Source organism: Otolemur garnettii, unplaced genomic scaffold, assembly GCF_000181295.1.
Source record: "Otolemur garnettii isolate 467f Iridium unplaced genomic scaffold, OtoGar3 scaffold00006, whole genome shotgun sequence".
Lineage (NCBI taxonomy): Eukaryota > Metazoa > Chordata > Mammalia > Primates > Galagidae > Otolemur > Otolemur garnettii.
In genome coordinates, this window is record NW_003852401.1 from 28863770 (window position 1) to 28874464 (window position 10695).

General features: G+C 38.3%; 1 protein-coding gene across 16 annotated transcripts in view; it reads right to left on the reverse strand.

Annotated features, from left to right (window-relative positions):
* The window catches only part of TRPM3 (transient receptor potential cation channel subfamily M member 3), a 559493-nt gene that overhangs the window by 312941 nt on the left and 235857 nt on the right, over positions 1-10695 (reverse strand). The gene's annotated exons all lie outside the window — the stretch shown is intronic.

Below are 10695 nucleotides of genomic sequence, written 5' to 3' on the forward strand. Positions count from 1 at the left end.
AAGTCTATCAGGGTTTATCTACCATGTTGTAGCCTCACCAGTGACACTTCCTTTCTTTCTTTTGACATGTCTAGCAGAATATCAATTCCTCAGTCTTAAAATTCACCTTTAAAAAATAACACGTTTGTGGACTGAAATTATTTGTACTACAATAGCTCCTATACTTCAATCATAAATACTTTAACATAAAGTTAAATGAAATTATATTTTTATCACCTGGCTGGGGAAAGATTCAATAAATTATGCTTTACAAGTACAAATTAAACTCATCTTTAATCAATGGGTAAGGCTGTATCAAGTACGCTTAAATATATTCAGAATTTATATGTACATAGTAAACTGTATATAGGAATTTTCATAAATAATTTTAAAATATATCTTTATGTTTCCTTGGAAATTTATTTCTTGTCTATGACATAATTAATCATTGTTTGGCCAATATACTGATACATCATGTTTATAAAGTATTCAACAGTTCACAGAACGCTTTTGCATGTAGCATTTCACGCGCCCTTCGCAACTCTGTAAGGCAGGGGTCATAGAGGTCGAGCATCGTGCTAAAGCTATGTATCAGCCTTAGGCTCAGCCCGATGGGCGCAAAGCCCTTTGGCTTCCATCAGGATACGGAGAGCCCTGCATCCCAGGTACTCTGACTGATTTTAGGAATGCTTGGGATGTTTTCCTTACATTTTAATCATTCTGGTCTTACTAAAAATATATGTACTTCATCCAGCTTAAAATACTATGAAGAATAACTGAAATGACAAGGTAGGCCTTTATTTCAAAACTAGCCTATTTATGGTTAAGCAGTAGCCCTCTGTTTCAATACAATAGTTGTTTCTACACATAATAACTTAAAAACGTAAAGGCCATCCATATACTTAGAGACTTTACTGCCTTTGTCAGCCAAAAAACATAACCACAACAGTGCTGGCCCTGTGAAATTGGTGTACATCTTAAAAAAAAATAGGATTAATTTTACTTAAAGAAGGAAGATATGAAAGACAAGATGATGGCCAAAAAAGAGTGAGGCTTGATGTCCCCTTCATGAGCCAGGAGCTTTCCAATGATGGATCACTTGATAGAAAACAGTATCGCCGTGATAATGTCAGCGCACACCTGGTGCATGGAGGGTTTTCTATGTTCACCGAGTCTATGCTGGTGGGAAATAGAACTTTGTTTTCTGTCAAGCAAATGCAGAGCCAGAGCAACATAACGTCATTCTTTAAGTCCTTGTTTCTGTTTTCCTTCCACCACTCCTTCTGGCACCATTCTGATTGTGTTAAGAGCCAAAGAATTCTGCTGAGTCATACAACTAGAGCATTTTATGTTACGGACAAATGTGAAATTTATGTGATGAGTAATGTAGACTTGCAGGCTGATTTTAATGTGATTTACCTCTTTTGCCCTGGGAGGATGAAGATGCTGAGAAAAACAGTGTGAGAATGGACAAATCAGCGTAATAGTACTTGTAGTGGGGTTGTTGTATCTAGATTAACTGCAAGGAAATCATAGTCTCTCTCAGCTTCTCTCTCTCTATATACATATATGTGTATATACACACACACATGTATATATTTTATTTATAATATTTTGATATTTTTATTTTTCTTTATTATAAGTCCTAACTACCTTAAAGTATTCTGGGCAGAGGCATTGATTGATTTTAATCAATGGGTGATTTCAAGTCTAATTTCAAATTCTTCATCCTCACAAGGTACAGACTAAAATTTAGCCACAGGATTTTATTTCGGAAATCCCTATTTTTCTTTATCCATTCAAAGCAGTATTAAAGCAGAAGCTGGTGGAAGCGTGACCACCCAGGAGTCTGAAGGTATGTATCCTGGCCATGCTTTGTTGATAAGTAGGCATGTGACCTGGGGGGGGGAGTGGCTGAATCTTGGTAAACTTCAAGGTCAGCTCCAGTTCCCAGAGACAGAATTCTGGAAATCAAAACCTCACAACTTTGTTGTTAGTCTCTCGTTATTGTGTACAAACTTAGGCATACAGGCTTTTTGAAAATAAGAGATGTTTTTACATTTTAATTTTCACAAATTCATGAAACTATTATTCATTTGATAACCAAATAGAAATGTCCAAAGCACAAAATGTCTACTAAGTGTCTACTAAGCACAAAATACATAAGGAGATTTGAATTAATAAATAATCCCTCAAAGAATTCTCACCAGACTCTAATCATTTTAAAGAATGTCCTCAGTTGAGCAGTTCTGCACAGGTGCAAAATTCTATTTCAATAAGTCTTCAAATATCAAGACATTATTACAAGTAATAATAACTTGGCATTTCTGCTCTGCTGTTGAGAGACTTTTCAAGAGCAGAACTTGGTATTCTCTTACTTTCATCTTCTTTCAAATGATAAATCAAATCTTGATGACCATTCAGGTCAGAATATACAGAGACTACCCATGATTTATAATTTTTTTTTTAAACTAACAATCAAGAAGTATTTAACTGGTGGGACTGAAAACAAATAAACCCCATTTGTGTCATCAGAGGCAACTTAGAAGCAGACAGGCCTGGAGATAAAAATGTAATGCTATTCCTATTACTCTCTGGAAATGAAAAATTATTAGGTATTAAGTTAATGCAGCATAAATGCGTTTCTGTCTGATAGTCATCTCTCTCTGTCAATTTACTAGATGGTTAGGTAGAAAATAAAGCCACTGGAAGAAATTCAGCTTCTTGTTACATTGTTCTAATGTTCTTGTTACATTGTTTTAAGGTTATTCAAGTTTAGTGCTAGGCTTAGCTTCAAAATATCCTCAATGTCTTTTCTCACAACCAACTATTAAAGCCTGTATCTTATTTATTCTTACCTTAGCATGTTAATATAAAATAGCTTGAGAAGATTTTAGTCCTAGGAGATACTCAATATATTAATTTAAATTTAATGCACATAGAAATGCACATAAATTCAAAAGTATAAAGAATTTTAGTAGGATCACCATACGTTATGTATATCACATCACTATTTACCTCATAAATATGTACCATTGTTATGTATCAGTTAAAAAGGTTTTAAATTATTAAAAATTGGCTAAATAGAAAAGTAAAATATTTTTTAACTAAAACCCATAATGGACATTAAGGTTCCCTCTTTGTATAGTACAGTTCTATGAGTTTTGCTGAGTGCATACTGTCAGGTACCCATCATTACCATACAGAATAATTTTACTGATTGTCTTTTAAAATGATGGATTAGCTCACGGCTTTCCATGTCCCCCACCAAAAAATCCTTCAGCAATTTCTTATTACTTCCAGAACAGAATCCAAATTCCTTCCTGAGTCCTTTTGTAGTTACATCCCAGCCCATGTCTCCAAATTCACTCTGTTCCAGGTTGATGTAACTCACTACCTCCAGCTATATCCATCTTCTTTCAGATCCTCAACTACTCCAAATGAAGAGTAAAAAAAATGTGAACAAGTTAGTTTTTAATTTGAATGCTCCTTGTTGAAGGGATACAAATAATATCCTAACCTAGGGTGGGGGCTAGGAGGAAATCATTGGCAACTTGATATTTGAAATGTAAATTTTTCTGAGTAGCAATTTCACAAACACCTCTTTCCAGAAAACTGAAAGTTCCTTACAGATTTGTTTTATTTGTAATTTATTCTTATGTGTGATTTATTCTAAAGATTTCTATTTCACACACATGGGATGTGTGAGATTCTTTTGCAAGTAAGGTAATCATAATAACATTACTGATTGCTGGAAGATAATGAACAGCAAGTATCCTTATTTGTCTGTCAGCATAAACTTCAAATCCTAAGTTTGTCAGAGACCTTTTCCTACAATATTTTGTAGGAAACTAACTTCTTCCTGGAAAATGATACTTTGTTTCTAGCTGCAAAAGAAAAATCATTAATGCAACCCCCCCCCCCCCGGCTTCCGCCTTCCTCCTCCCATGGCTTACTCTCCATGTTTGATCAGCTGAGCTACCTCCTTACTCTAATCCACCCCCCCCCCCCCAACACACCCATAAATTCCTGACAGGGATATATCTACATTGGAACATTATTTGAGGGTATTCATTAAAACTGTCACCGCTAGTGAAATAACATAATAAAGTACTAATTGGCCCTGTATAATATAGTACTAGTTGACCCTCCAAATAATTTCTTTTGTTTAAATGATTATTTCTTTTCCCTTTTACTTTTATTGAGTACCACACAGAACACTGCTGTTTATTAAACACTGACTCAACTTGAGATCATAGGAGATGAAGAACAATGATCAAATACAGGACTCACATTCACCCACATATGAGTGTGTATTTTATCTTACTCAAGATCCTAATTCTTTGAAAATGAATTATTATGAAAATGAGCATGTATTTTTACCAGTATACAACTCTAATATCTCACCGGGGGAAACCAGGCAGAGGAAACAACTTTACTATGCCGAGAGTGCCAACGCAGAATTCTTTCTTTAAACAATCATTATGAGTAAAAGGTAAACAGAAGCTTACTGTGGAGCTGCTAATTGTACTTTATTAAAGCTGATCTACCTGGAGCTCCAAGTTCAGTCATTACACGGAGAATTTGAAAATGGGCAATCAGAGCTGTATTCATTTATTTTTTAATTCTTTCACTCATGCATTTAAAAGTATCTGTTGAAAACCAAACAGTGCAAAACTCTTTCAGTCTCTAGGGAGACATAAAAGTTTACAAAGTCCTTGTATCTCCTTTTTTTTTTTTAATTTAATTTTTTTATTTTTTAGAGACAGAGTCTCACTTTGTCACCCTTGGTGGAGTGCTGTGGCGTCACTGCCCACAGCAACCTCCAGCTCTTGGGCTTAGGCGATTCTCTTACCTCAGCTTCCTGAGTAGCTGGAACTATAGGAGCCTGCCACAATGCCTGGCTATCTTTTTGGCTATTTTTTTGTTGCAGTTTGGCCAAGGCCAGGTTCGAACCTGCCACCCTCGGTATATGGGGCTGGTGCCCTACTCACTGAGCCACAGGCGCTGCCCCTTGTATCTGCTTTTAAGGTAATGCTGTATTCTAGAACAATGATTCTCAAATGATGTGTGGTGAAGAATCTTTTGTTTTTTAATTTTCAGTTCATTACAAACTGGTAATCTTGCGGAATGACATGAAATGATCATATGCTTGGATTCTGTGGTAATGGCAGATTCCTATATAAATTTGTACATGCTTATTTTTAATTATTGTCCTTTTGACATTATACATGGTTTGTGGGCCAGTTCCTGAGCCATGAGGTGCTATAGTGCATGGCTCAGCAGCATATGCGGTGGGTGTTTGAGAATTTGTTAGAAATGTAGATACCTAGGTTCCACCCCAGACCAACTGACTCTGATCCACAGGTGATTTCCTTACATTGAAGTTGGAAAAACACTGTTCTGGAGGGGAAGCAGTCAGATACAGTAAAGGATATAATAATATTGATACTTAGAGGCCTTGCAAGATGCCCTATGTGCTGCATATGTGTGTGCATATACACACACACACACTTACACACACACACACAGATATGGGCTTTTCCTATTAGAATCTGGTAGACACACACTAAGTTTTGCCTTTACCAATTCTATGTGACAGATAACATGCTGAAAAACACTGAAAAGAAGAGAAATTTATAAAAATATATTAAATCTCTATCCTTCCTTCTGTTGGCATTATAGCCCATTAACTCATTTAAAGGCTAATGGGTCTAAACCCTTATTCTTAAATATCTAGGGCCCAGGTGTCCTCAAACTATGGCCCGTGGGCCACATGCAGCTCACCTAGGACATTTATCCAGCCTGCCAGGTGTTTTTGCTGCCACTGCCTGTCCTGCGTAGCAGCCGACTCATCCCAGGGCTCGCAGTCTGGCCTTCCAGTGGTCTGAGGGACAGTGAACTGGCCACCTGTTTCAAAAGTTTGAGGATCTAGGCCTTCAAGTGACTATTTCATGGTTGAAGAAAAAAATCTTAGGGAAGCTATTGATATCATGAGGAACTTAAAAGCTCATGCTGATTGTCAAATGCTACTTTGGGGGTACACAAACGCTTAATATCAGTGAATGTCATTATTTAAATTCAGCCATTTTTTTTTAATTGAATGGTAACTATGTACATTAATGCACTTCTGGGGTACAGTGTGGGGTTTTCACATGCAATCCGAACTACTTCCATCAAACTGGTCAACACAGCCTTCATGTCATTTTCTTAGTTACTGTTTTAAAACGTTCACATTCTACTCTTAGAAAGATTCACTTGTACCCCCAGCCATTTGTTAAATAGGATAATTGCCCATCCATGATGTTTCCTCACTGAATTTACATCACATGTTATACCTTCCATTTGCTGAAGATTTTTCAAGCCTTAGAAACTGTAGACTAGTGGTTCTCAACCTTCCTAATGCTGCAATGTATTTTCATTGTTAAAAAGGGGTTGCCACCCACAGGTTGAGAACCGCTGCTATAGACGGATGCACACTACCTAAAACGTAAGTTTACAACACAATTCAACAGAACAGGGAAGGGCAGATTTTGTTGCCTGAGTAGTTTTTAAGTGACGGTCCTTGTTAGCTTTGTCTCACCCAAAGAGAAAATTCTGCTTTTTCTATGTTTAAACAATAAAAACGGTGCCAACAGAAACCTGAACTGGTCGAGTTCAGTTAGTATTTGCCTGAGTGTATAGCTGTATGCATGTTGAACATACTTCAATGATTAATTAGCCCATAAATTTGAGGACAAAATCCTGAAATGCTTTGTTCAGCTTAATTTTAGGGCTCCCTCCCTTTGTGTTCTTCGATGCATGTCAGAATTGCTCTGCTAGTTGTTTAACTTTTAAGACCTTATTGACGAATTCGTCATGACACTGTCACCATCAACTCGGGGTTTTGTGCCACACATCAATACAAGTAACTTGGAAAGTATCTACGTGAATCAATCCCAAGGCACTCAATTAGTGATTCTGTTCTTTCAGTCCTCTCTTACCTGGACTTGAATCGAGCAGAGGAATGAAGTGGTAGGCAGCTTGTGCTCACAACTAGGTAGGACTGGGGACAAATTGTTCCACTGTCTCAGTTTCTTCTTTTGCAAACAAAGAACACTGCCCATCTCTGCCAACCACATGGGACTGTGGTTGGGATTAATAAACATGATGAAAACCCTGGATTCTTTTCTTTTTCTTTTTTTTCAGTTTTGGCTAGGGCCCGGCTTGAACCTGCCATCCCCGGTATATGGGGCCAGCACCCTACTCCTTGAGCCACAGGTGCCGCCCAACCCTGGATTCTTTTAATGACCTCTAAGATTTTTCATCTGTTTTTAAATATTTTTTATTGATTTATATTAGATGTACATATTTTCTGAGTGCATGTGATAGTTTGACACATTCATATAATTAAATCGAACCCTGGATTCTTTAAGAATGTCATGTGAGGACTGCTTAGTATGGGGTACTGGTTCCACATATAGAGTCTAACACATTCTTTTAATCTTTCTTTTAATCATAATAGGTGGTTGAATTTAAGCAGTTTTAAATTAAATTCTTGCTTGACTTATACCTAAATGTCACTTTTCTTCAAATTACAAAAGCACTATATGAAATTCATGTGCACCGCCCTCCCTCAAAGATACCTATTAGGAATTTTCCGAGGTTTAAGTAACATGGAATTTGATTACACAGTGCATTCTGGGCTCAGCCACAGCGGGCTGTAGGTACCAGGCAGGCTGATTATGACTTAGGCATTGTTTCAATGTGATTTTGCAAAGGATTTCATTTAATGCAGATTAGTAAGTTTATTAAGCTGTTGATAATTGAAGCCTCTTAGGTTTGGTAAGTACCATCCAGGGAGGTAGATTAGTGGGGTTTAATTTGTTGCTCTCAAATAGCAAACGAAGACTTAGCAGAATAATTACATCTCTTCTGTGGGCTAATAAAAGGCGACATTGCAATGGTGCTTTTGGCCATTTCTGCATTTCTGCAGTTTCCTTTAGAGTACTGCCTTTAGAATTTTCCCCATCTCTCTCAAGTGATACCAAAACCCATCAACGTTTCTACTGTTTCCTGAGACTTTCTGTCTACTCCCTCATCCTGATCATGTACTTACACTGAGGGTAAGAGCTGTGTCTCTCATCTGATTCCTAAATGTTTAGTACAGTATCTGGCAGATAGAGACGCTCAGTATGTTTGCATTGCAGATGAATGAATTATCTTAAACAATCATAAACTATGCTCTGAAAATAACATTACCACCCAGTTATCAAGTTCTAGGAAGTTATTCTTAGAGAATTAAGTAGCTGTCTCAGCCAAAAGACTAAGAATGAACATTAAAGAGACTGCATCCATGAGTAAATGATAATGTATCTCAGAGGTCCCTGGCCACACACAGTGCTCAGTCCCAGCCTGTTGACTAAACACATTAACTTAGTCTCTTGGCATAGCCAGGTCCTCTCTTTAGCTAATTTGGGTACATGCCATTGGTGTCATTGCAAGATAAAGCGTCCTTGTCACCCTGGAACTCCCAGGTCTGCCATATTTCTAGCAGAGTCACAAATTACACAGTGAAAAAAAATGCTACCCTGGGAAGGGCTGACATAAATAATATCTCTGAACAGGAAATACCAAGGCTGTTTGGCATGGTTGGAAATGAATTTCTTTTTTTTTTTAATTAAATCATATCTGTGTACATTAATGCTATCCTGGGGTACAGAGTGCTGTTGCTATATATAATTTGAAATACTTTCATCCAACTGGTTAATATAGCCTTCATGTCTTTTTCTTAGTTATTGTGTTAAGACATTTATATTCTACATTTAGAGAGATTCACATGTACCCGTTCTTTTCCATTCTCTGATGTGAGAACACCAATAAAATTGCAGGTGTGGAGGCTGAGGGCTCAGATAAGGTCCCTGGTTCCTGCTTTCTCAACTGGTTTTATGTGCCTCATCTTCTCAGAATGACACCAAACTTCAAACTTAGCGAGACATTTTGAGTATTCTAAAACACTTGGCTTCCTGAATGTTAGTTTTAAACTTCATCTCTGGTGTCTCCTCACTTTATACGGTTGATCATATTAGGTCTACATTAAATGATAGAGTTATCACTTAAACATTCTGCCACATGACTTTCCAAGGAGGCTTGGTGACAGGTTGTGATAACTATTCTCAATGACTTTGTAATACCACTCAGAACAAAGGAAAACAAAGGCTGACTCCTTCATTTCAGAGATTGACGATGTTCTCAGCTGGGTACCATTTAAACCATAGACCTCATTTCCTGAGACAACATCCTGGACATGTGTGTTTCCTATAACATAATAAGAAAGAGATAGTAACAAACTTCAAAATGATATATATGGTATGAGTACTAAAGCCAGGCGTTACAGGGAAGTTCTCCAACCAATGGACTTTCTAGAGATCTGTCAGTGCCTATGCAACCACGTGTGGCCATTTTTAGTATGATACCACCACCACCACACCCACACCCATCCCCAGGGCTGAAGAGATTAGTGGGCCAGTGGTAGGTAGTCTCTGACTCAGGAGCAAAAATTCCACATGTTGGCCACTACCTTTGACTTTTAGACTGCTCCCCAAAGCGAAGAAGGTGACCAATTATGTTCCTTTCCTTAGAAATTTGAACTTGTAAAAAGGAAACAAAATGAGCCAGGAAGCATGGTGAACGAATGCAGAGAGGTTCTGAAGTAGAAAAAGTTCCAAATAGGCCACAGTGTTGATGCATTAGCAGAAACTGAAAGAGGCAAACATGCACTGTCAGAGAGCTCCATCGGAGCTATGCGCTGAGAAGTAGCAATGCTGCGTGTAAGAGAAGAACCAGTGGAAGAGCTGGAGAGAAGGCTTCCTGATGCTTTCCCCATTCCAGTTCTATTCAGTGTTCAGGTCACAATTTCCCTTCCCCTAAAGTGACTCGAGTAATTCCCATCAACATAGGTAGGAAGGGTAAATGGTAAACTCATATGAGCCACAGACATCAGAAAAATGATTTCCTCCCAATTCACAGCTCCAGCTCTCAAGTGCAGCATCTCATTTAACAGCCTGAGCCCTGTGGTAGAAGAAACTGACATTCAGTGAGGAGATGAGATTTGCTCAAGGTCATACCATTAGAAACCAGCAAAGCCTGCACTTAAAGTAAGCTCTTCCGACTCAGAAGTCTGTGCTCCTCAGGGACATTCCACTTACTTGTCCATATAGGATCTGCTGGCTTCTAAGAGTATTTTCATTCCTGGAACAGGGCTGAATTGGCAGGGCAAGTTCATTGCGGGCTGGAACATGTGTGTGTTAGGGGCAAGATCCTAGGAGTTACTTCGCATTTGGAAATGACTGCAGTCATTAGCTCTGACATTCACGTGTCTTGGATGCCCCAATGTTTTCTCTAATGTCATTTGTCTAAAGGAATTTGTCGTAGGTCGCTTTCTGAGCTGTATTAAAACACATATCTTAAGGATTGCAAGAAATACAGGAACACACATTTATAGTGAAATTCATCCCCTTTAGGTCTCTAGCCTTTGCCATTTATAATGAGGGGCTTCCTAGGGAGCTTTTGCTAGGGTGTGTTTATAAGAATCCCTTGCAGTGGCTTGGCGCCTGTGGCTCAAGCGACTAAGGCGCTAGCCACATACACCTAAGGTGCGGGTTCGAATCCCCAGCCCAGGCCCGCCAAACAACAATGATGACTGCAACCAAAAAATGGCCAGGCGTTGTGGCGGGC